The sequence below is a fragment of the Anabrus simplex genome, chromosome 1 (genome assembly GCF_040414725.1).
Source record: "Anabrus simplex isolate iqAnaSimp1 chromosome 1, ASM4041472v1, whole genome shotgun sequence".
NCBI classification, from domain to species: domain Eukaryota; kingdom Metazoa; phylum Arthropoda; class Insecta; order Orthoptera; family Tettigoniidae; genus Anabrus; species Anabrus simplex.
This window is the reverse complement of record NC_090265.1, coordinates 1,152,458,944-1,152,483,593: the sequence shown is the minus strand read 5'-3', so window position 1 is coordinate 1,152,483,593 and position 24,650 is coordinate 1,152,458,944. Positions and strand designations below refer to the sequence as shown.

The window sequence follows — 24,650 nt, the reverse complement described above, 5'->3', positions numbered from 1 at the left end:
CCACAAGGCCCCTGTTCAGTATAGCAGGTGAGGCCGCCTGGGCGAAGTACTGGACCTCCTCCTCGCTTGTATCCCCGACCCAATGTCTCACGCTCCAGGGCACTGCACTTGAGGCGGTAGAGGTGGGATCCCTCGCTGAGTCCGGGGGAAAAACTGACCTTGGAGGGTAAACAGATTAAGAAAGAAAGAAAGAAAGAAAGAAAGAAAGAAAGAAAGAAAGAAAGAAAGAAAGAAAGAAAGAAAGAAAGAAATTATTCCAATCCCTAATTCCTCTTCATATAAATGAATAGTTGCCTCGATTTGACTCTTGAATTCTATCTTCATATTATATTTCCTTCTGGTCCGGGAGTGTCAGATACCTCTTACCCGGGGCCCCAGATTCGATTTCTGGCCTGGTCAGGGATTTGTATTTGGATCTGAAGAATGGTTCGAGATCCACTAAGCCTACATGGTTACAATTGAGGAGCTATCTGACGGTGTGATAGAGGCACCAGTCTAGAAAGCCATGAATAGCAGCCGAGGGGATTCGTTGTATCGACCACGCGATACCTCGTAATCTGCAGGCCTTCGGGATGAACAACGGTCGCTTTCCCTTTGGGGTTGTTGTGCCATGAGGTTTGATTTGGTTTATGATCTTTCCTACCTTTGAAAGCTCCATTGAATCTTATTCGTCTACTAATGTCATTCCACGCCATCTCTCCCCTGACAGCTCGGAACATACTGCTTAGTCAAGTAGCTCGTCTCCTTATTCCCAAGTCTTCCCAGAACAAAGTCTGGAACATTGCAAATTACAAACAGAGGATTGTGGAGGCACGTAGTTAATTCACCGAGCCTTGCCCCTGAATGGTACAATGGTCTGTACTGAAGATTTATTTATTTATTTATTTATTTTGGGCCACATGTCGAGTTCTAGCCAGAACGTTCCAGGGTCGGCGGGACTTCTTGGCTCACTGAGGGTTTAAGGCCGGCACTACTGAAAATTCTGGGACACTCAGTTCGGGTATGAATTGACTATACCAGCTGTGATGAGTGTTCCTTTTTTTTTTGCTAGGGGCTTTACGTCGCACCGACACAGGTAGGTCTTATGGCGACGATGGCATAGGAAAGGCCTAGGGGTTGGAACGAAGCGGCCGTGGCCTTAATTAAGGTACATCCCCAGCATTTGCCTGGTGTGAAAATGGGAAACCACGGAAAATTATCTTCAGGGCTGCCGACAGTGGGATTCGAACCCACTATCTCCCGGATACAAGCTCACAGCTACGCGCCTCTAACCGCACGACCAACTCGCCCGGTGATGAGTGTTCCCTGTAGCTCCTTAAGGATTCGCTGGTAGCCAAGAGTCATTTAATCCATTAAATCCTAGTGTCCTATGTTAAGAACAATCCTTTGACGTAATTTGCAAAAAAAATTGGATAATTAATATATTATTGAAGATAATTAAGTCAATTGTGTTCGTGGTACCTGAGGCAATACATATGTTCATACATCAACAATTCGTCATTATATTCATCGTCAACTTATCAACGAATTGTTGGCTTTCTGACATCGTTAGAATATCGGTTATACTTCTAGTAGTAACACATTCAGCTGTATTCAGATAGTACTTCCCCTTTTAATTATCGCTAAATGACTTCGTAAACAAAATAATTAATGTCATATCGTAACATGAATATAGATCTCCTCAGTTATGAATTGATATACACTTCTATATTTGTCGTAAAACGTATTACTAAGCTTAAATTCTCGGGTCTTATTTTTAACTCGAACTAAGTAGGCCTGCACTAATTTATAAAATATTTTCGTATTAGTAACCACACATACTCGCTAACAATTAAAATTATAATAGAAATCACTGTGATTTTAATGAGCCACCTACTGAGGTCTCCCGACAGTTATCAGATTGGCCATAAGAATCCGGTGGAATGAGAGAAAGTTGAGCTTCTGCTGTGTCCCCAGTCAGCATCATTCCTAGTGGTGACGTCACACCGTCCTGTTGACACTTGCTGATATTCTAGGAAACTAATTTCACATACTCTTTGCACAGCGCTTGCACGTGGAATTCTCGCAGCGTAACTAATCATTCATACAGCAATATTCTTGACAATGATTTGATTATAGGGTGGAGACAGTCCGCACTTCCAATTTCAGACATTTACATTTGGAGAGAAAACAATTAGTGAGAACACTTACATCCTCGATAAATACCAAACGAGGGGAACTCAATACCATAGTCGGAGTAATTTCAAATGCAGAATTCATCGTGCGTCCAAGACCAGCTACAAGTCACTCACCTTCCGTATCGTTTTGATAAAACGATCTCTTCTTCTTCTTCTTCTTCTTCTTCTTCTTCTTCTACTACTACATTATCGTCACCATCAACGTCTTTGGTTTGGTATGTAGGCTAAGTATGATTTGTAAATTACATGTTTATACTTGATTGGGACCGACAAGTGGCTGTGTGGTTTGGATCACGTAGTTATCAGCTTGCATTCGGGAGATAGTGGGTTCGAATTCCACTGTCGTCAGCCCTGAAAATGGTTTTCAATGGTTTCCCATTTTCACAGCAGGCAAAATGGTAGGCCTTAAGACATATCTGTGTCGGTGCGACGTAAAACAAATTGTAATATACTTCATTGGCAAATTTCCATTCTATAGTAGTCTATCTTTCTTCTTCAGGCGTAATTATCTTCTTGTTGGTGAAAAACTGGAACTCTCGTGAGAATGATCTTAAAATGAACAGTCACGCAAAACTGAGAGCTTGATTCCCTACTGGTATATCTGAAAAATGCGTTTGCTGGAGAGATGTAGTGTTTACAGTGCACTATGTCTTCTGGTATGGGCTAGAATACATTTGTTACTTTCATAGATCTGTCTCAGTCTCATCCTTGGCTTTGACAATATGAAAGTGACCGAGGTATGAGCGATGCTAGTAATACCATTTCTTGTGCAACCAGTCCCTGTTATGAATGGTGTGAAAATATCGCTCATAGCGTCGGTTGGTGTATGCATTTCAGTGGGCTTGCCAGACTGATATGTAATAGCAACGGCTGGCTCGATGAGGAAAGCAACGGGAAACTCCCTCACTCCTCATTTCCCTAGTACGCCTCTTCAGTGATGCCTAGGCCATCTATGACAGCTGATGGCGGAGCTGCTGAGGATCCAACCAGCCTTAGGGCTGACGACTGAACATACATACATACATACATACATACATACATACATACATACATACATACATACAGTACATAGGCTATCTGAAAACGATTTGCATTTTTGGACGATGACGACGATAATAATAATAAGAAGAAGAAGAAGAAGAGTGTAGTTTAAAGATGCTGAAGTACCAGAATTTGGCCCTTGAACAGTATTCTTGAACTTCTTCCTTTCTCTTCTTTCTCTGCTACTTATCCCACACCCTGCTAGGGCCGCTGGTGTGACCTATTTCCCAGATGTAGACTTGCCTCAGTTTAACGGCCGTTTGTCCCTCCTGACTTCAATCCTATATAGAGGGATGTATTGAAGTATTATGATTTTCTGTGGTGGTAGTAGCAATGAGTGTGGTGTATATATTAAGACAAACACAAACACCCTGTCCCCGAGCCAGAAGAATTAACTGGACGCGGCTATAGTTTCTGTCCCTGTCAGGAAACGGACACGGACCCTCTGGAGGAATTGAAAAATAACTACCGACAACAAAAGTTCCAACTCAATGACATCAATTACTGAGAGTTTACAGGTTATAATATGGCTACTCTGTATTATCTATATTCTTAAATTCGAAATATCAATCTCTCACCCACTCCCTGACTTACTCTGACATTGTGTTTCTGGAACTGAAACATCTTGGGTGCAACCGTGAGCTCCAGATATAGAAACACGTTGGTCTGTGATGAAGTGTTATGCGTTCTCAGTGGTGCTTTAGGGTGTGGAGTGATGGACACGAAGGGTTTTCGTCAATGAATCTTTTGCTGGCCTTTGAAATATGGATGTATCGCAGAATGTTCAAGATCCCGACCAAAAAATTACTAACATCGTTGATAAACAAAGTTATCAGGAGCATGCTTTGTGAGAATCAAGAAGTATGTCAACTGTCAGGACCTAGGTGAACACGAGAGAGTGTTTTCTTATCGATACACACACACAGCACAAGACCGGGAGCCTCAGCAGGTTCCTCTGATGATATCGGAGGTGTTTTAATTGGGCCCAGTAATTAGCAGTTTCCTTTTCAATAGAACACGCCAAGGAGCAGTACACACCTAACAGCAAGCAGTAGCGGCCGGCGGCAAGTGCCATCTTCCTTATTTTGGACCGGGTTTGTCACGTTTCTGAATGGTTGATGTGCTCTACTGCAGGTAAAACAGAACGGGCATTTCCAACTGTATACATGTCGTTATTGACACAAAACACCTCAACATTGGGCTTGGTAAACGTGGAAGCGAACCCATTAAATCGTAAATTATTGTAACTATATTTTTATCTTGCCTTGTCTGTCTTTGTAGCGTAACGTCTAGCGCTATTAGGTACCGCCCTCGATGGCCTGGGTTCGGTTCCCGGTACTGCCAGAAATTTAAGAATAACAAGAGAGCTGGTATGTGGTTAAAATGGTTCATGCAGTATACTTCGGTTAGGGTGTGACTGAACAGAGCTTCACCACCTCGCGATGAGAACACGATTTTACTTTATTCTTTTTACTATTTGTTTTACGGCGCACCAGCACAGACACGTCTTTATGGCGACGATGGGATAGGAAAGGGCTAGGAATGGAAAGGAAGCGACCGTGGACTTCATTAACGTGCCATTGCACAATTGGCAACAAAGCAATTTACACTTTGGGACGTCATATTTTGGCAAAACTCAAAATTTGGTCGATACTATCTGTTCATTTTCCTTGGCTGAATGGTCAGCTAGTGGCTTTCGGTTCAGAGGATCCCGACTTCAATTGCCAGTTACGCTGAAAAGTTTAGTCACGTCTGTTAATTCCTCTGGCTTGGAGACTGGGTGTTTGTGTCAGTGTTAGTACACATCTTTTACACACACACACACACACACACACGCACACACACGCACACACACACACACACACACACACACACACACACACACACACACACGTACGCCATAACCTTACCAACCAGAACAGAAACACGCAATAGCGAATACAACTCTCCAGATATCGTTGGTGTCAGGAAGAGCATCCAGTCGTAAAACTGGGCCAAATCCGCAGCCGTTGCCAATTCTAAATAATTGGAAAAAGTCAGAAAGAAGAGTATCTGCTTTGAACCTGACAGTTCCAAGGAATTAAATTAGTCCGTAATACTATATTTTGTATGAGCTTTCTGTTAGCACATTCCAGGATTGTCTAGGAGTGCTTGTGTGAATCGAATCCTGACCTTCCTTACACCTGGTAGAGATGATGTCCTCAGTAATGAAGGGATCGTGGGCCTCCCCCTCCCCATCCCCGCCCTAGTTGTCAGCTGTAATGAGGACTCTGTCACCATGTCAGGAGATGTTATCAGTCGGTGGGTGGAGGCTTCACAAGACATTTAACTTCATCAGCGAGTCACAACCATGTAGTGCATTCTCATCTGATGGGGAATGAGCTTCTCTGAGCTTACGGAAACGTTGGCGGAGATTGCCGTCTCGCTCCTGCTTAGACAAAGATCAGTACCTGTAACTTCGTCAGTTGTTTGTTCCTACGGAAGATCAACTATGTTTACAATCCATTATCGAATCCCTTTTAAGGATGTCTAGTGTTATAATCCGTTGTTGGCTTTTGAAAAATGTCAACTGGTGTTTACAAACCTTTGTTGACATTTTTAAAGACCAACAATAGTTTGCAATTCATTATTACTCTGCTAAAGGTCAACTGCTATTTACAATCCATTGTTGCTTTGTTGAAGGCCAGTTACTGTTTGCAATACATTGTTGACATCTGCTAAAGACTAACTGCTGTTTCCAATTCGTTGTTGACGTCTGCTAAGTCCACCTACTATATACAATATTTACAATACACTGTTGATCTGCTAAAGACAAACTCTCTTTTGCAATTTATCGTTGACTTCTGCTAAACACCAATTACTCTTTATAGTCCATTGTTGACTTATGCTAAAGATCAAATATTATTCACATCCACTGCTGCTCTGCCAAAAATCAGCTACTGTTTGCAATCCATTATTGACTTCCGTTGAAGATTAACTACTGTTTAAACCCATTGTTGACTTCTGCTAACGTCGAACTACTGTTTAAACCCATTGTTGACTTCTGCTAACGACGAACTGCTGTTTACAACCCATTGTTGACTTCTGCTAACGACGAACTGCTGTTTACAATCCAGTGTTGACTTCTGCTAACGACGAACTGCTGTTTACAATCCATTGTGGACTTCTGCTAAAGGCTAAAGGTCAATTGTGGTTTGCGATTCATTGCTTGCTTCTCCTAAGGACCAACTACACTTTGCAATCCATTGTTCACTTCTTCCAAGACTATTGTTTACAATCCAATGTTGTTCTGTTAAAAACCAGTTACTGTTTGCAATACATGGTTGATATCTGGTAAAACCAACTAATTTTTACAATCTATTGTTGCTCTTTTAAAGTCTCCGTGACTCAGATCGCAGCTCGCCGGCCTCTCACCGCTGGATTCCGTGGTTCGAATCTCGGTCACTACATGTGAAATTTGTACTGGACAAAGCGGAGGCAGGGCAGGATTTTTTCTCCGGGTACTCGGGTTTTCCTCGCCATCTTTCATTCCAGCAACACTCCCCAATATATTTTAATTTCACCTGTCAGTCATTCATTAATCATTGCCCCAGAGGAGTGCGACAGGCTTCGGCAGCCGGTACAGTTCCTATCCTCGCCACGAGATAGGAGCTCCACTCATGTCATTCTTGACCCGGTCGAATGATTGAAAACATGCTGTGGATTTCATTTTCATTGTTGCTCTTTTAAAGACCAACTACTGTTTGCAATCCATTGTTCACTTCTGCTAAAGATCAACAAATTTTTACAGTCCATTGTTTCTGTCTTAAATACTAACTATCGTATTAAATCTATTTTTGACTTCTGCTTAAGTTCCAACTAATGTTTACAATCCATTGCTGTTAAAGACCAACTATTGTCAGTAATAAAACACAAACAAACCCCATGGCACTACAGTTCTGACGGGCCTTGGTCTACGAAGCGACCGCTGCTCAATTTGAAGGCCTTCAGATTATGAGGTGACGCATGGTCAGTGTAATGAATCCTCTCGGCCGTTATTCTTGGTTTTCTAGACGGGATTGTCAGTAATAGATAGGTGGAGTTCAAGAGGACAAACAGTGGCAAATATTCGTTTGTAGGAAGTGCGGTTAGGGATTGGAATAACTTACCAAGGAAGATGTTCAATAAATTTCCAATTTCTCTGCAATCATTTAAGAAAAGGCTAGAAAAACAACAGATAGGGAATCTGCCACCTTGGCGACTGCCTCAATACAGATCAGTAGTGACTCTTAGTGATTTTTATTTCTGCAAAGGACCGACTACTCTTTACAATCCATTGTTGATTCCTGCTAAATACAAAGTATATTTTGCAATTCATTGTTGACTTCTGCTTAGGATCAGCCGTTTGCAATCCATTGTTAACTTCCGCAAAATTTAATAATTTACAATCCATTGCTGATTTCTGCTAAAGATCAGCTACCGTTTACAATCCATTATTTGCTTCTCTGTCGGACAACTACCGTTTACAATTCATTGTTGAATTCTGTTTCGGACTAACTCGTGTTTACAATTCATTGTTGACATCTTTTTCGGACTAACTAGTGTTTACAGTTCATTATTGACTTCTGTTCCGGACTAACTCGTGTTTACAATTCATTGTTGACTTTTTTTTGGACTAACTAGTGTTTACAATTCATTATTGACTTCTGTTTCGTACTAACTCGTGTTTACAATTCATTGTTACTTCTGTTTTGGACTAACTAGTGTTCTTCTGTTTCTTTCCGTTGTGGACAAAGTCGAACTAGTGTTTACAATCAATTGTTGGCTTCTGACAAAAATCAAGTAAACCCATGGTTTGCCTTTGTTAAATATCACGTATGTTTAACAGCCCATTGATAGCTTTTGGTATCACACTATAATGTATTAATTTATTCCTGCTTGACATTCGGTGAACCAAGAGGAAGTGATCTTGTTAAAGCCTTCCCAACAATTTGTTTCCCTGCAAAATAACGTCTTCGTGCCAGTGACTCAAACAACCCCTCTCTTCTCAACATCACTCCACTGATGTGAGAAGCCAAAATATGCACAGTTCATGACCTCGTCTGTACGCTAGACTGTTCTGGTCCAGTGTCGTAGGCGACCTTGGGGCTAAACCGGAGATGCCGATCCGTATGTACACTGAGCATTGAGTAGGTTACTGCTCGACCTCGTACCCTCACAGCCTTAAAGCATTCATAATATAGGAAAATGTGCTCTACAAGTACCAACACTAGGCAATAAAAGTCTTCCAAAATAATGCCATTTGTTTGGTCTGCAATATTAGTATATTATCTTCAGTTATCTGATCATATAACGAAATTGCCAGCCCTCGTTAGGTTTCCTTCTGGAAAACATCGAGCCGATGTTAATAATAATAATAATAATAATAATAATAATAATAATAATAATAATAATAATAATAATAACAATAATAATAATAAACCCTGACGCAACAACCCATTAGGGCTTTGATCTGCCAAGACAAATGCTGTCCTCTCCAGCCGGATAGCCTCCAAATACTGAAGTACTGGAGCGGCACTTGGTTAGTGTGTCAAGAAACCTCTGTCATATACTTTGACTTTCCTGACCGGATACGATGCCTCTCGTACCGAAAAGTTCCTCAGTTGGTCTCACTGAACCATTTTTCAGGCTTCAGTAGGAAATAATAATCTCAGAACTGGCCGGGAAATGAAACCAGGTCCTCCAAGTAAGATACAGGTACGCTACCCTTACACCATGGGATGGTATTATTATTACACACAATATTACAACTTTCTGAGTACCTCATCGGTACCTGATACAGGGAAGAGGCACTATATATACACATACATTACTTACATTATAAACTATTTGCAAACAAATATGTATCATTCATGTAGCGGGTGAATGTTCCATCTCCTGAAACTTCCGGACGTTGTGGCAGGTGGCTAATACAACTGCTTTTCCCATGTCCTATGAAGCTAAGGGGGGAGGGGGTGAAATTTGAGAATTTTGAGGATGTTATGCAATGTCTTTGGAACAAGACCATTGCACACCATGATTGCTGGTACGATAACTTTCTTGGCTCTCCGCACTGCTTTAATTTCCAACGACAAATCAGTGTACTTGGATATTTTCTCTGTGTGCAATATTTATGATGTAGCAGGCTTCTTTTCTCTTATTAGATAACACGATATCTGGTCTACTATACGATATTGTCTAATTGGTAATAATGATGGTGCGTGGCTTCCGGAGAGGTCTGGTGCAGGTCTTTTGAGTTCACTCCCTATGGGCGACTTGCGCGTCTGTGAGGATGGGGTCCTATGTATCCAAGCAAATTCGTGTTCACAAAATCGTTTGGGTGACTTCTTCCATTCACGAAATAAGTATACATTCGAAGGTTGGCTAAGGGAAGTTGCACCAGACGAATTGGTTATTACCTATGTGTGTTTATCCTGAATTAAGAAAAAAATTTGTTAATAGAATACAAAATAATCTAGACGTAGATCTTTTGTTACAACATTGGGAGAGAGGCAGTTATCCCGCCATTGATCAAGAATAGGCACTCCCGTCCATTTCGGATGATTTTGAACATATATATTAGGAGGTCGGTTCATTTTCTATTGCACAAGGGAACCAAATGTGCCACTTGATTCATGCAAGACAATAAAAAAAGGGCAGAGAACAGTTGGCCTTCCATGGATACAATGTGCTGAATTGTATACGAATGTGATAATCGCTTATTTCACTCCGACAATCGTGTCTCTTTCACCGATGCGAGATAGTGTGCGGTCTCTGTGATTTCATAATTAAATCCAGATTGGTCGGCATTCAGAAGTTCAGCTGCTGCATAATTAGGAACGATCTTGTCCGAGAATTCAATACCAAATACAATCGCAGATTTCACCCGTCTTCTTGCGATTCAGCATGTTTCCAAGTTACGAAGTGCATGCGATATGTAGGCCTACTTCTCGTGACGAAGACGGTAATTCAATCTGATGTAAAATTCCAATTCTTTATTTGTGTCACTTCTCATCGTGCAAGCACAAATGCGCGATCTAATAATTCACTATTTACAGATCACTGTACACACTCACAAACGTAAAACAACTACAGACAGAATAGCGTTCTAACAACAATACGCACAGATTACCTCTAACTGATTATCTGTAGCGGGCTGAAACTCGCCTTGCTGCCATTTAGTTTTTTTCTTTCCTGTGGCTATTTCTAGCCGAGTGCAGCCCTTGTAAGGCAGACCCTCCGATGAGGGTGGGCGGCATCTGCCATGTGTAGGTAACTGCGTGTTATTGTGGTGGAGGATAGTGTTATGTGGGGTGTGTGAGTTGCAGGGATGTTGGGGACAGCACAAACACCCAGCCCCCGGGCCATTGGAATTAACCAATGAAGGATAAAATCCCCGACCCGGCCGGGAATCGAACTCGGGACCTTCTGAACCGAAGGCCAGTACGCTGACCATTCAGCCAACGAGTCGGACTGCCATTTAGTGAATCATTTATGCCTATGGACGGAATAAAAACTTGTGCGTAGTAATAGTACTAGTAATAGTTATTTGGGTGAAGTTTCCTTTTTCCTGTAAAAGTGAGATCTCAATGATGCAATCTGTGAGCTGTTACATTTCTATGTCTGTAAGTCCTCGATCCTCTACAGAACGGGGCAAATTGAGTCTTTCGCTAGAGGCTCTTGCGTGATGAATGTGGCTTTGGTTAGCAATGCGTTTGTTTTAGTTTGTAGATACTGCAGATCGGCTTTGGCCCACCGGATAGTGCCAAAAGAATACGTTAAAAATTACCATTATTATTACTATTTTAATTCGCTTTACGTAGCACTGACTCAGACAGACCTTATGGTGACGATGGGATAGGACAGGGCTAGGAGAAAGCGAACGGGATCTTAATTAAGGTGCAGCCGCAGCATCTACCTGGTGTGAAAATGGAAACCACGGAAAACCATCTTCAAGGCTATCGATTGAAACCCACCATCTCGCGAATGCAAGCTAACACCTACACGCCCGTAACCCAGCTATTATTATTATTATTATTATTATTATTATTATTATTATTATTATTATTATTATTATTATTATTATTAGCAGTTTCCCGCTGGCTCCGCCCGCAATGTACAAAGTATGGTATTGTTCGTTACTATCCTCACGGATGTATTTGCAAAGTTTAGAGTAAATGCAATAAAGCACATGATCTGCTGTGATAATATTTTAAAAAATCCTTAAAAGATCTTCGTCATGGAGACAAATGTACTCATAACTTTTCTCAGAGTCTACTGATTTAAGTAGTTACTACCTAAAAAGAAAGCGCTTGATCCACTGAGTGTTTTAGACCAAAATTAACTGCGTACCTCAATTAGAACGAAAGATATGATTGTTTCAATGAGAAAAAAATTGAAGAAATGAGACGTCAAGTTGAATGTGCACTCACAACTTTCCTCAGAATCAACCAATTTGAATATTTAAGAGCTGGAATGAAAGATCTTGATCCACTGAGTGTTCTTAGGCCAAAACGAACTCCGTACCTCAATTAGAACCAAAGGTATGATTGCTTCAAAGAGACAAAAAATTGAAAAAATCAAATAATTTGAGGAAGATGGAAGTCAAATGATTTATAGTACCTGATGACAAATCTGTGCATGAATACCTTTCAGTTAAAAAAATGAAGGAAATCGACCGGATAGAATGGCCGGACTGACTGACTTTATTTTTCATAATTTTTTTAATATTTAAATTATTATTGTTATTATTATCAATAATATTATTATTATTATTTGCAGGTTCCCTCTCTTCACAGTGTTATTTTGTCCGTACAGTATCTGAGTTTGCCTCATCAGCAGGATAAATAAAGAGCATGCATTCCACGCAAGAAATCCGATGAGAGTGTGGCGACTAGAAGAGGGAAGTCAGTTTCTCAATCTCCTATTCACCACGCCCTCGCTGACTTACGAATAAAAAGTATAATATATTCCATGGAAGCCAAGCTTTTAGTAATTTAATGCAATTCGCCAAGAAGCTGCGCTACGTGAAGCAATCACGTGGCACGTAGAGGTACGTGGTCTGACAGTAGCGTCCGAGGTAGACCGGAGACGTGAGTGCAGGCGTGCTTTACCAGCTGATACACAAAGAAACAGCGAGATGTTTTATAGTTGATGCCGTAAAGATACAGAGAGCGCACCGTACGGACGGAGATTTAGTGGCACGCTAACATCGTATTTCAACTGTTTACAAGAGCGTTTAGTTGCAGCGATCTGATAGGCGTGTGAACCCGCCGTCACATTCCAGAGCGCGGAGAGGCTCGCCTTCGAGTCCGGGTGGCACAGCGGGGAAGCACACCTCATAAGAAAACTCCCCTATATTGACAAGAAAAGTGGGTGCTGCCTTAGCATATGTCTCACCCAAGGTTCTAGCTTTGTTTAGTTCCTCCTCGATACGTCTGGGAAATTGCGCCGGTTTGACAATAACAGTAGGCCTACCTATACTAACAAGAGAACTTATTGGTTTCGACCTGAGAGACCTCAATGTAAACCGGGTGAATGTCAATTAATATATCCTAAATTTGAAAATCCACAGCCCGTTTCAAGTCATTCGACCGGGTCAGGAATGGAATGAATCAAGCGCCCATCTAGCGGCGAGGATACGAAATGTGCCGGCTGCCGAAGCCTGTCGCATTCCTCTGGGACAATGATTAATGAATGATTAATGAAATGAAATGATATTGGAGAGTGTTGCTGGAATGAAAGATGACAGGGAAATCCGGAGTACCCGGAGAAAAACCTGTCCTGCCTCCGCTTTGTCCAGCACAAATCTCATATGGAGTGACCGGGATTTGAACCATGGTATCAAGCCACGGAGGCTTCTATCCTAAATTTAATGATAATAGTCATTTTTCTGTAACGTCAAAGTAGTGTAATAAATCTTTCGTGTAAAGTAGCTGTTTGCTGATGATGCCGTGCAATGACCTACACTGTGGAAATATACCGATAGGCCTACTTTAAAAACATAGATTTTGACGAGACGAACAGAATTCCACGTTTTACAACCCTATTTCACTAACATCATCAATCATCAATGATCTGAACTTAGGGCGGTTGCCCAGGTGGCAGATTTCTTATCAATTGTTCACTTCATATTTATATTTATTTATAAATGTTTACGTAACTTTTTCTTAAATATTTTCAACGAACTTGGAAATTTATTGAACATTTCCCTTGATAATTTATTCCAATCCCCTTACTCCTCGTCCTATAAATAAACACTTGCTTCAACCTGTCCTCTTGAATTCCAACTTTATCTTCATATTATGATCTTCCCTACTTTTAAAAGCTCCACTCAAGCTTATTCTTCTACTTATGACATTCCAGGCTAACTCCCCACTGACAGCTCGAAACATGCCACATGGTCGAGCATCTCTTCTCCTTACTCCCAAGTCTTCCCAGTCCAAACTTTGCAACATTTTAGTAACACACCCATTTTCATAAAACGTGTGTAACAACTGTATTTCTGATTGTGATTATTACTGCTATCTGCTAAAACTTTCGTTCTCGGCCATTGGTATGAATATAAATGTGTCTACTGTTAATATAATACTTTATGTGTACAAACGATGAAAATGATGGGTTCCTGTTCAGAATCACTCTTTTTGTCACGAAGTAGGCAGCCTATGTTTCATTGTAAGTAGACCTATGCATGCACTATATTCCGTTTTAAAATTGCAGAAAAAAAATACTAATTTTAAGTATGTAAATATTATTTTAGAGCAGAATTACTATCACCATCAACTTTGCAATTTCTTTACTGATCCTCCTACCAAGTTTCATTGCAATCGGCCTGGTCTAACCCAGACTGTTTCCTTATGAATTGGAGTATCCCTGGAGCTTTGACACATTCACTCCAGGCAAATGCAAGGTTAATCCCAAGTCTGAAGAACCTAGCCCTAAATATTGTTATTATGGAAACATGTATTAATACAGTCTCCACAGTAATAATAATAATAATAATAATAATAATAATAATAATAATAATAATAATAATAATAATAACCATTCTGATGCATGAAAGAAAACACAGTCCGAAAGGATGAAAACCTGGTGGGCCCGCAAGAAGGCAAACAGTTGAGATCTCGCGGTCCTTAGTCGCCCTAACGATTAATAATATACGCGTTTATGAGCATTACAATTTGAAGGAGTCATGAAAACAGAATCAAATTTATTCTAAATATTACTAATACTTTGATTGATTGATTGCTTGCTTGCTTGATTGATTGATTGATTGATTTATTGATTGATTGATTGATTGATTGATTGATTGATTGATTGATTGATTGATTGATTTCGTGTGGCTTCTGAAGCGGTCTGGTGCATTAGCCACTTGACGCTGACGGGGGGTCCTGCGCGTCTGGGTGCGTGATGATAATGAGATGAGCACATAGCTTACTATTCTTGTCGAATAATACCTAGGGGTCTACTAGATGCTTAACGTCTCCATACGACGGACGAATCACCATCAGGAATGTTATATGCCCTTATTCCACACGAATACTGCGGAAAAGTTTGGAACTGAACCCAGGCTTTTGACACGCAATCTAGTTATTAGAAATTGCATATCACCACATCCCCTACCCAGCTGGCGAACATTCTAGTGATGATTTCATACACACATACGTACACGCAATAACGGGACTGGAACCGACTAACCGCGGGGCCAGACGTTAAAGACCTGACGTCGTAACGATCATGACCACCAGGTGGGCTCTAATACTGATATACACGAAAGAAGAACATTTCAGACTGATACAAATGAAGGATCAATATCGATACTTTGTAAAACCTATGCGAGTTTCAGTGGGAGATGCTGTACGTCGTGGTATTAAAACAAAGAGTCCTTGGATGTCTTCCAAGGCACAGTACCCAACTGCAGGCGTTTGAAACTTTTTCTGATAAACCTCTTTAAGTCCAGAAGTAAATCCCATACCTATTTAATCATTGACGAACGTTAGATTTTGTGATTAGTATTTCTAGTGCAGCCGTAGTATTTAAATTAGTACCAAGTGCCATTGATGAGTGATAAATAATTCATGCGTTTACTTAACCGAGAAAAATTTTCTATCGTTGCATTTGGAAACATTCTACATCTATGGTCTTCCTACCCCGTGCAAACATATTTGTATTGAGGAGGCTGAAGCCCACAGAAATTCACAGAATACTGACCCTATGAGTGATACACCATCCATCATAGCGACTGGCTGCATAGCTCATACCTCAGTAACTTTCACATTTTCTAAACCAAGGATGAGACTGAGACAGATAAATCTTCTGAGTATTATTATTATTATTATTGTTATTATTATTATTATTATTATTATTATTCCTGGCCTTTTTCTGGGGTCAGCACTGTCATATTCTACGGCCAGTTTTACGGGCGAATGCCTTTCCTGACACCAAACCCTAGCGCGTGCTCCGTAGTAGTTGTTATTGGATACGTTGTGTATATGAAGATGTATTTTAAGACGGACACAAACATTCAGTCCCCGAGCCAGAGAAATTAACTGGACGTGGTTGAAATCTCCGGCCCGGCGGGGAATCGAACCCTGAGCTCTCTGAACCGAAGAATGATCATTCAGCCAAGAAGCTGGATTATCAGGTAATATATCTTCTGGTGTAAATATATAATTTCTCATTAAAATATCCATCTCCAACCCTTTGAGGTCCACAAAACACATTCAGAGGTTTCAATTTGTTTCTTTCTATCTGGTTGTCAACCAGAATTATTGACATCAATAACAATACACTGGCATTCATGCAATGACAAACAGATGCATTTCGTTTAAAAAGTATATAAATATTACTAGTAATGGAAATGTACCTATTTGATCAGATTGATGAGGGAGAAAGTCACACTGGAAAAAGTAGATATACATACCTGAACAACAACAACAACAACAACAACAACAATAACAACGTTTTACCTTTTAATTTGACATGTTCCGACTGACAAGAAATAACTTAGGTGTTAGAATATTTCAACAGTTAAAATCAAGTAGAAATACTGAAGATACTCGAAGATATATTCCTCTCTACATTTGTGTGCTCTTATTTCCCATGGGAAGGCAGCGGTAAGACAAGGAGTGACGTCCATCCAGCTGGCCCACACGACGAGCCTTGCATACGCAATCAGCGTTAAGATTCTACCACCAATTGCTCAGTAGGAAATTCCCAGAGAACTTGGAGATATCTGGAAACGTGTGCCAGCTCAGATGTAACGTATCCAAGGTTTTTGTGGATTTTTAAGTGTCTTGTGAAGGACGGTAACAGTACTATATCAAATACAGGAATATTCGCTCCATGTTATTTCTCTTTGTGTAATTCCTCTCATATATTTGTTATTTAATTTGCTTTGTTTTGTTGCAAGTGACACCCCTTTAATCAACAGTTATACGGAGTTGCCCTCCTAGTTTTTTAGTTAGATTAAAACTGACCGATGCAGACCCGTTCAGATCTGTAAAGCAACGAAATCGTGACAAGCAGTCACCGAATTGTAATTTTGAAAAGTAATTTCTACACATTTAAAGTAACTAACTACTCATTATTTGAAAAGAAGTATGTATCATGGGTTTCTGTCTTAGCAGGCATTGAAGTCTCTTGTATGTTCTGTGCGCCGCTGGATTTAAGCTTCTTACACCTTGCACTAGGGAATAATTAGCACATTTACAATATATATTTCGTGAGTTCACAAGTAACACACATTAAGTCAGATTTTTAACTTTTAATCATTTTCAAACTGCTCTATAGCGCTATTCTACCTACTCTAACAAACCAGGTGCATAATTTTAAAGATTATTATTATTATTGTTACCAAATTTTTGTGGTAGGTAGAGGTGGAAGAAGGTGCGGGGGTGAACAGGTCTCAGGCTACGAAATTAAAGTTAATTTAAAATTTAACAAGGTTATATTTTCTCTTCAAAATTCAAAAATAACACGAATGGCAGGTACAGAGTAGCAAGGCAACAAAAGTACAATTACAGTATTTACAGGATTTGGGCTTCGAGCCCCGAACTCGCAATTCTTGGGCAACTAGCCCAACTTTATCTCAAAACAAGATTTAACAGAGGGGCAGAAAACCCCATTCATGCCCAGGAGCACTTGCTCTAAATTACACAGAAAAGCCTCCTCGAGGCATACAACACTCAATTTTCGAGAAAGAGCCACTCGCTCTCAACTTTAAGCCTATCAAAGGCCACACCAAACTCCACCTTCAAGTTGTCCTCTAAGGACATAGACACAGGGGTAAAAATACCCAACCTACTGAGGCCTATTAAGTGAGAAAAAGGTTAGTTACATGACCTCTAAAATAACAATTTGAGAGGAGGCGATCTGCACTCCTAATACATTTGTTTAAAACCTAATCTGGCTCTAGGCCGCTAATGCAAGGGCTAATCCCATACTACAGAGGTGACTTTAGAAAAGAACAATTTACATTACATTAAGGAAGAATCGGTAGTGAGAAGTAAGTTCACCTCAAAACAATATGAGTGGGAGCTCGAGAGGGTTAAGCACTCTCTATCCCAATATGTAGCTTAAAAGAGAATAGATACAAAGAGTCTTTACATTTTAGGGAAAAGTTACATGGAGGAAAAGCTTCGGACCCGCCCCGAGAGTTAAACTGCTGAGCTAGCAAGAAAAGAAGTTATTAAGCGGCCATTATCTTGTTGTTGAACTGCTGCCCGAAGAAAGAGGCGCTTCCCGCCCCCTGCTATGTACTTTACACACTGAAAGATGGTACTGAAGTGGCCCGGAGACCCTAAAATCAGCAGTTTATATACTCCCGCGGAAAGTTCGAGGCGTTTGAGGAATGAGAACACCCTCCCACAAAAACTTTATTGGCTAGGGTTAAGCAACATATCCCCTTTGGAGAAGATACACTTGATTGGTTATAAATTAATTACGGAAATTCGGGATTGGCTAAATTCAAAACAAGGGGAAAGAAGGGGTTATACAGCCAACTTAAACAATAAAAGAAATAAATTTAACAAGAAACAAACTTATGAATTCAAAATTTCTCCAAAAACATAGTTCTTTCACTTCGCACTAGGGTGCATCATTGTTGATCTTCAGTAGTGTCCTCTAGAAGAGAAAGTTCACACTTCTTACTACCGGAAAAACAAAAATACGTCGAAAACGACCCAGTTCAGAAACTACAAAATTTTCCAAGTAGTGACATCTTCTGAGAAACTTGAACATTAACACCTTAAATAAAGTTCAGACTTCCTCCAGTAGGGGAGTTTCAACTGGCGCAAAATTTGAATTAGCGGCGTGGAGGTGTACCGCCCGGTACAATTATTATTATTATTATTATTATTATTATTATTATTATTATTATTATTATTATTATTATTATTATTATTATTATTATTATTTACGCCCAACTATTTTTACGGTTATCGGAGACGCCGAAGTGCTGGAATTTTATTCCGTACGAATTCTCTTACTTGTCTGTAGATATACTGACAAGAGGCTGATGTATTTGAGCACCTTCAAATACCAGTTATTATTATTATTATTATTATTATTATTATTATTATTATTATTATTATTATTATTATTATTATTATTAATTTATTTATTATTTATTAGAGACAGTCTCAATCTCTGTTACCTGAGTGGGTATATCAATCTACAAAGTAGCATCCATCATTTGGTCGCATGAGAGAAGAAAAGCAGACAATACTATGGAGTAGGTATACTGGTTGTTCAGCAATAATAATCTAATGTTTAGATGGCAAATTATTTTATAGGGAACTCTACTCATAAATTATTATCAGCGTTTTTCCATACATCATGATTACTGTAATCTCGGTTTCGGATTTGCTTCCCCACAGAATAAACTAAGTAATCAATCTGTTATCGCCGTAAAGCATCGTGAAACTTCTGAACAAGTATAGACTTTGAAATTTCATGAAACAGTAAAATTTGTATTACAATTCGTTATTTCATTTTTTTAATAAAATCTATGAAGGACCCTGGAGGAGTGAAAGTTGAATGTGTTCATTATTCACAACCTCGGCACAAGGTGCGACAGAGTGGTCAGCTCTGTGTCCAAGAATCAACCCGTGGTCATGATCCAATGGGCCATGTGCCTCTCAAGAACTGTAAATTTTGTTTCTAAAATTTTCGACGTCCTAACGGAAAGTCAAACCTATGTCCTTCTGGGCAAACCAAGCACAACCTTACCGCCTCGGCTAAGCATCCTTTAGTTCATAAACGTATTAATTTTATGCATATCTAAAAATACATTTTAATGGGCTAGAACATGAAAAGGTAAGATAAGGGCGTATTCTGCCCGAAGCAGGTCCGAACCTCCGCAGAGGTTTGCGTGAGCCGGAGTTTACGTACGGTAGGGTGGCCAGTTCCTTTCCGCTCCCCCATTCCCTTACCCCCCACCAACAGCGCGTGGCAACCCATCCAAATCTTGACAACGCCCAATGTTGCTTAACTTCCGAGATCTCACGGGATCCGGTGTTTCAACACGGCTACGGCCATTGGCTAATATGAAAAAGAAATGCGTTTTTATATTTTTAAGATGGCTATTTTATGTTCGTTAATCTTTTGAAGCCAAATGGTGGGAAGTTCCTGTTTAAATAATCTAAGCACGAAATTAGCATTAAGAAAACTACAGCTTTAGATGTATAGTGACTTTAAAATGTGATTTATAGTATCTTTGTAATATGAAAAGTTAGTTTCATTGGTAAACCCTGCCATGCACAGCATCTCCGTTTCTGTATCCGCCATGTCAAAATAAAAAGAACGACGATGGCATGGTTGCCAATTTACGGGAAGTTTTAGAGACAGTGGATGATTTTTAAACATGATGCGTGCCAACAAACTTTGTGCCTAGCATGAACATAGAACTGGTAATGGAGTGTACGTCGTTGTAGTTTAACTGTTGTTGCTGTTGTGTGAGACGCGTCAGTGAGCTTAACGGCATGATGCGCATATCCAAGTATCACAACAACATCTTCAGCACCACAAGAATATTTATGTTTTCTCTAGACAAATATCTGTTTAGTGAGGTAATTAAGTGCAATAATTAACTGTACACTGCCTGTATTCGAATAAAAAAAGGTTCAGAATATCAGCCATTAGAATGATTTTGCGAAGTCATTGCAATATATCATTTCCTTTACATAACTTAACTCTTGATAATCATGTTCTGAAGGCTCACACATTCACGCTGGATCACACACTGGAATTGAATGTATTGAAATTTTACGGTGGAGAGTCTTCTTAAATAGACGTGATAACTAATTCGACAAAAGAAAAGAAAGAAGTATGCAAAGAATCAGAACTCCTCAGAGTACGGTATCCATTTTAATAAGCTTCAAGGAAATTGTATAACACTTACCTTTCTTCTTGTTGTTCTTCTTCCTCGAAAGGCGAGATACTGTATTCATATTGAGTGAGCATTTTCACAATATATATTCATACCATTTCCGTTCCTCAAATTCTGACGTTGGCAAGGTACCATGAAGAACTGAAATGTAATCATTCTTTGGATTCCTATGTTATATCTGTTGTGTAAATTTTGGAAATCTAGGCATTATTCATAATAGCTGAATCATCATTATCATCATAATCTTCTTCATCATCGTCTTCTGCTTTTTCTTGGTCCGAGTGATAGTAGTTACGGCCAAGGAAATCCTACCTGACTATCTAACAAACGAGACGTCTTTTCCTGTTCATTATCCTCCCCCTATCACATATTACATTCTTAAATTAAAATGAAATGAAATAGCGTATAGCTTTTAGTGCCGCGAGTGTCCGAGGACATGTTCAGCTCACCAGGTTCAGGTCTTTTGATTTGACTCCCTTAGGCGACCTGCGTGTCGTGATGAGGATGAAATGATGACGAAGACGACACATACACCCAGCCCCAGTGTCAGCGTAATTAACCAATGATGGTTAAAATTCCAGACCCTGTCGGGAATCGAACCCGGGACCCCTGTGAACAAAGGCCAGCACGCTAACCATTTAACCATGGAGCCGGACTTCAGTTAAAATATACGGTACAAGTTGTTTGGAAGGTAACTGCAAATCATTTTTATGCTGGTTATTTGTAGGGCCTTAAATACACATGCCGTCAAAATAATGTTATATTTCAATAACACAAAAATGAAGTTGAAAATGTGTTGTATGTAGCTCAGGCAGGGCTTTGCTGACATACATTACAATATTTTCCGGAGTGTATGTAGAATGTTTTCATACAACTTACGCATTTATACTACCTGAAGCTGCAGTGAAGTGGTCTGTACAGCTGAACAGTGTAGTGATGTACTTAGAATCTTGTTACACGTTACACACGCATAAGACCGTCCGAGTTGGCCGTGCGGTTAAGGGCGCGCAGCTATGAGTTTACACCCGGGAGATAGTGGATTCGAACCACACACTCGGCAGCCCTGAAGATCGTTTTCTGTGGTTTCCCATTTTCACACCAGGCAAATGCTGGGGCTGTATCTTAATTAAGACCACGGCCGCTTCTTCCCATTCCTAGGCCTTTCCTATCTCATCGTCGCAATAAGACCTATCTTTGTCGGTGCGACGTGAAGCAAAAAAAAAAAAAAAAAAACCACATGCATACTGCCTGGAGCAAGCTACAGCGCGTAGTATTAGGTGGGGGGCAAATGAACCTACTCACTATAACATCGCACTTTCTTTCAAGCTCGAACAAACCATTCGCTATATTATTTTTTAAAAATCATATTTAACGAACTTTGAACATTCATTTCTACCTTCCGTAAGATTATTTCTCAGTACGAAAGGTGTTAAAAGATATTAAACAACGTTATCGGGTTTACATCCGACTTCTGCGGTTTTCAGAGACTCCAAAGTGCCGAAATTTCGTCCCGCAGTAGTGTTTTATATATGCGATGGTAAATCTACCAACACGGCACTGGATTATTTAAACATCTTCAAATATCATCACACTTAAGTAGTGAGTTCAGGGACATGTGTGTCTCCACAAGTGGAAGGTAACCTGAGTTGAGGTGGAATCGAATGCACCAATTTGGGCTACGAAAGATGTAGCTCATAGGGACAGTTGTGCTGAAATAGCACTTTCTGGCTCACTGAGGAAAGAAATGGCATCCAACCTCACTCTTCATATTGCCTAGTATGCCTCATTATGTTATCGTTTTTGTGTTCTTTTTTTGCAACCACATAAACTTCGGTTGTGCTCTGTGAGGGGACAAGTAATCTCCGGGCTGATGACTTAAACAAGTACCCTCATTGGCCAAGCACAATTTAAAATAATGTACTGAAATAGTAGAAATGATGTCTTGATTTATGCTTTTATGGTTCGAAATGCAAACTTTTCAGCATTGTTAGAACAGTTGTGGATTACTTCCGAGGAAGCGGGCGAGGATCTTCATGAAATGTTAAGTTTGCTTGCAGTTCCAATCGGCATTAACCCAGCAGATCAATGTTCTTCTCCTCATTCTTCTTCTTCTTCTTCTTCTCTTCCCGGTCTCGTCTCAATTCCTTAGGGTCAGAACTTAGTGTCGATTTGACCCAGTTTTACGGAAGGATGCCTCTCCTAAAGCCAACCATATACATGGAGGAATGTATTCACTAAGTCCGACTCGTTGGCTGAATGGTCAACGTACTGGCCTTCGGTTCAGAGGGACCCGGGTTCGATTCCCGGCCGGGTCGGGGATTTTAACCTTAATTGGTTAATTTCAATGGCTCGGGGTCTGGGTGTGTGTGGCGTATTCAACATTAGAAATCATCCTAGTTAGGGCCCTCATCTTCACAGACATGCAGGTCGCCTAATAGGCCGTCTACTAGAAAAAGACCTGCACCAGGCCTCTCCGGAGGCCATACGCCATTATTATTTATTATTCACTAATGCGTGTATTTTTGGTGGCTTAGTTTTTATTTTACTTTTTATAATTTGCTTTAAAATACACCGACACAGATAAGTCTTACGGTGACGATGGGATAGGAAAGAACTAGGAGTGGGAAGGAAGCAGCCGTGGCCTTAATTAAGGTACAACTCCGGTATTTGCCTGGTGTGAAAATGGGAAACTGCGGAGAACAATCTTCAGGGCTGCCGACAGTGGGACCCTAATCCACTATCTCCCGAATGCAAGCTGATAGCAGCCACTTGGTGGTTGGTGGTGTAGTGTGTAGATGAAGAGATATGCGTTAAGATGAACACAAACAATCAGCCAGAGAAATTAATCATATGCAGTTAAGATCCCCAGTCCGTTCGGGAATCGAACCCAGAGTCATCTGAACCGAAGGCCACTGTGCTGACCATTCAGCCAATTAGCCGGATTTTATTGTTACCCACACTAACCCAATAGACCAATGCCTACGTAAAATTATATTTATCAGAACTGTCTCCTATGCCACAACGCAGGCTGGGACACTAAAACAAGAGAAGCCCCCTCCTCGTCCCATAGCAGAGGTGAAGATGTGAGCAACCAGTACAGTAATAATTGGACTGGCCTCCACGCGCCGTCCGTGGATCGAGATGCTATCAGTGGCGTGGTGTCGCGCTGTGACGTCACCACTGGGCCAAGGTCGTCGGGATGCAGTTCCCGTACTCGTACCTCGACACATTCATTTGCCGTGAGTCCATCAACCTGGCCGTCCTGGTACTGTGCAAGGATGAAAACACGCAACAGTGTTCCTGTGAGACCTTGCTGAAAAAGTTATATTTTACATTTCTTGCCCTTACTGCAAATATACTTTGTCCAAAAATCATCTCCCGAATGTTTTAAATATCAAATAGATCCAGTGAAATAATAATAATAATAATAATAATAATAATACTCGTTGGCTGAATGGTCAGCGTCCTGACCTTCGGTTCAGAGGGTCCCGGGTTCGATTCCCGGCCGGGTCGGGGATTTTAATCGCTTCTGATTAATTCTTCTGGCTCGGGGACTGGGTGTTTGTGTCCGTCCCAACACTTTCCTCTTCATATTCACACAACACACTACACTACTAACCACCACAGAAACACGCAATAGTGATAACATCCCTCCATATAGGGTTGGCGTCAGGAAGGGCATCCGGCCGTAAAACAGGGCCAAATCCACATGTGCGCCACAGATCGCACCCGCGACCCCACAGGTGTGGGAAAAGCGGTAGGAAAAGAAGAAATAATAATAATAATAATAATAATAATAATAATAATCCAGGCCAATCAAACTTGGTTCAGAGAGAGAGAGAAGCAAGCCATATACGCACAGTATACTTTATAACACCAAATTCTGCCGTCAGTATGGACCCCGAAAGTTCGAGGCTTCCTTTTAGGATCGAGTGAAACACTTTCAGATAGTCTTCAAGTTAAAAAAAATCATCTGGATAAGTGAGAACTGCTACTCGTTTGTGGTGGATTCAATCACAACCATC

The 24,650-nt window shown here is 40.5% G+C and overlaps 1 protein-coding gene across 1 annotated transcript in view; it reads left to right on the top strand.

Annotated features, from left to right (window-relative positions):
- dysf (dysfusion) overlaps window positions 1–24,650 on the top strand; it is a 612,128-nt gene that overhangs the window by 440,093 nt on the left and 147,385 nt on the right. The gene's annotated exons all lie outside the window — the stretch shown is intronic.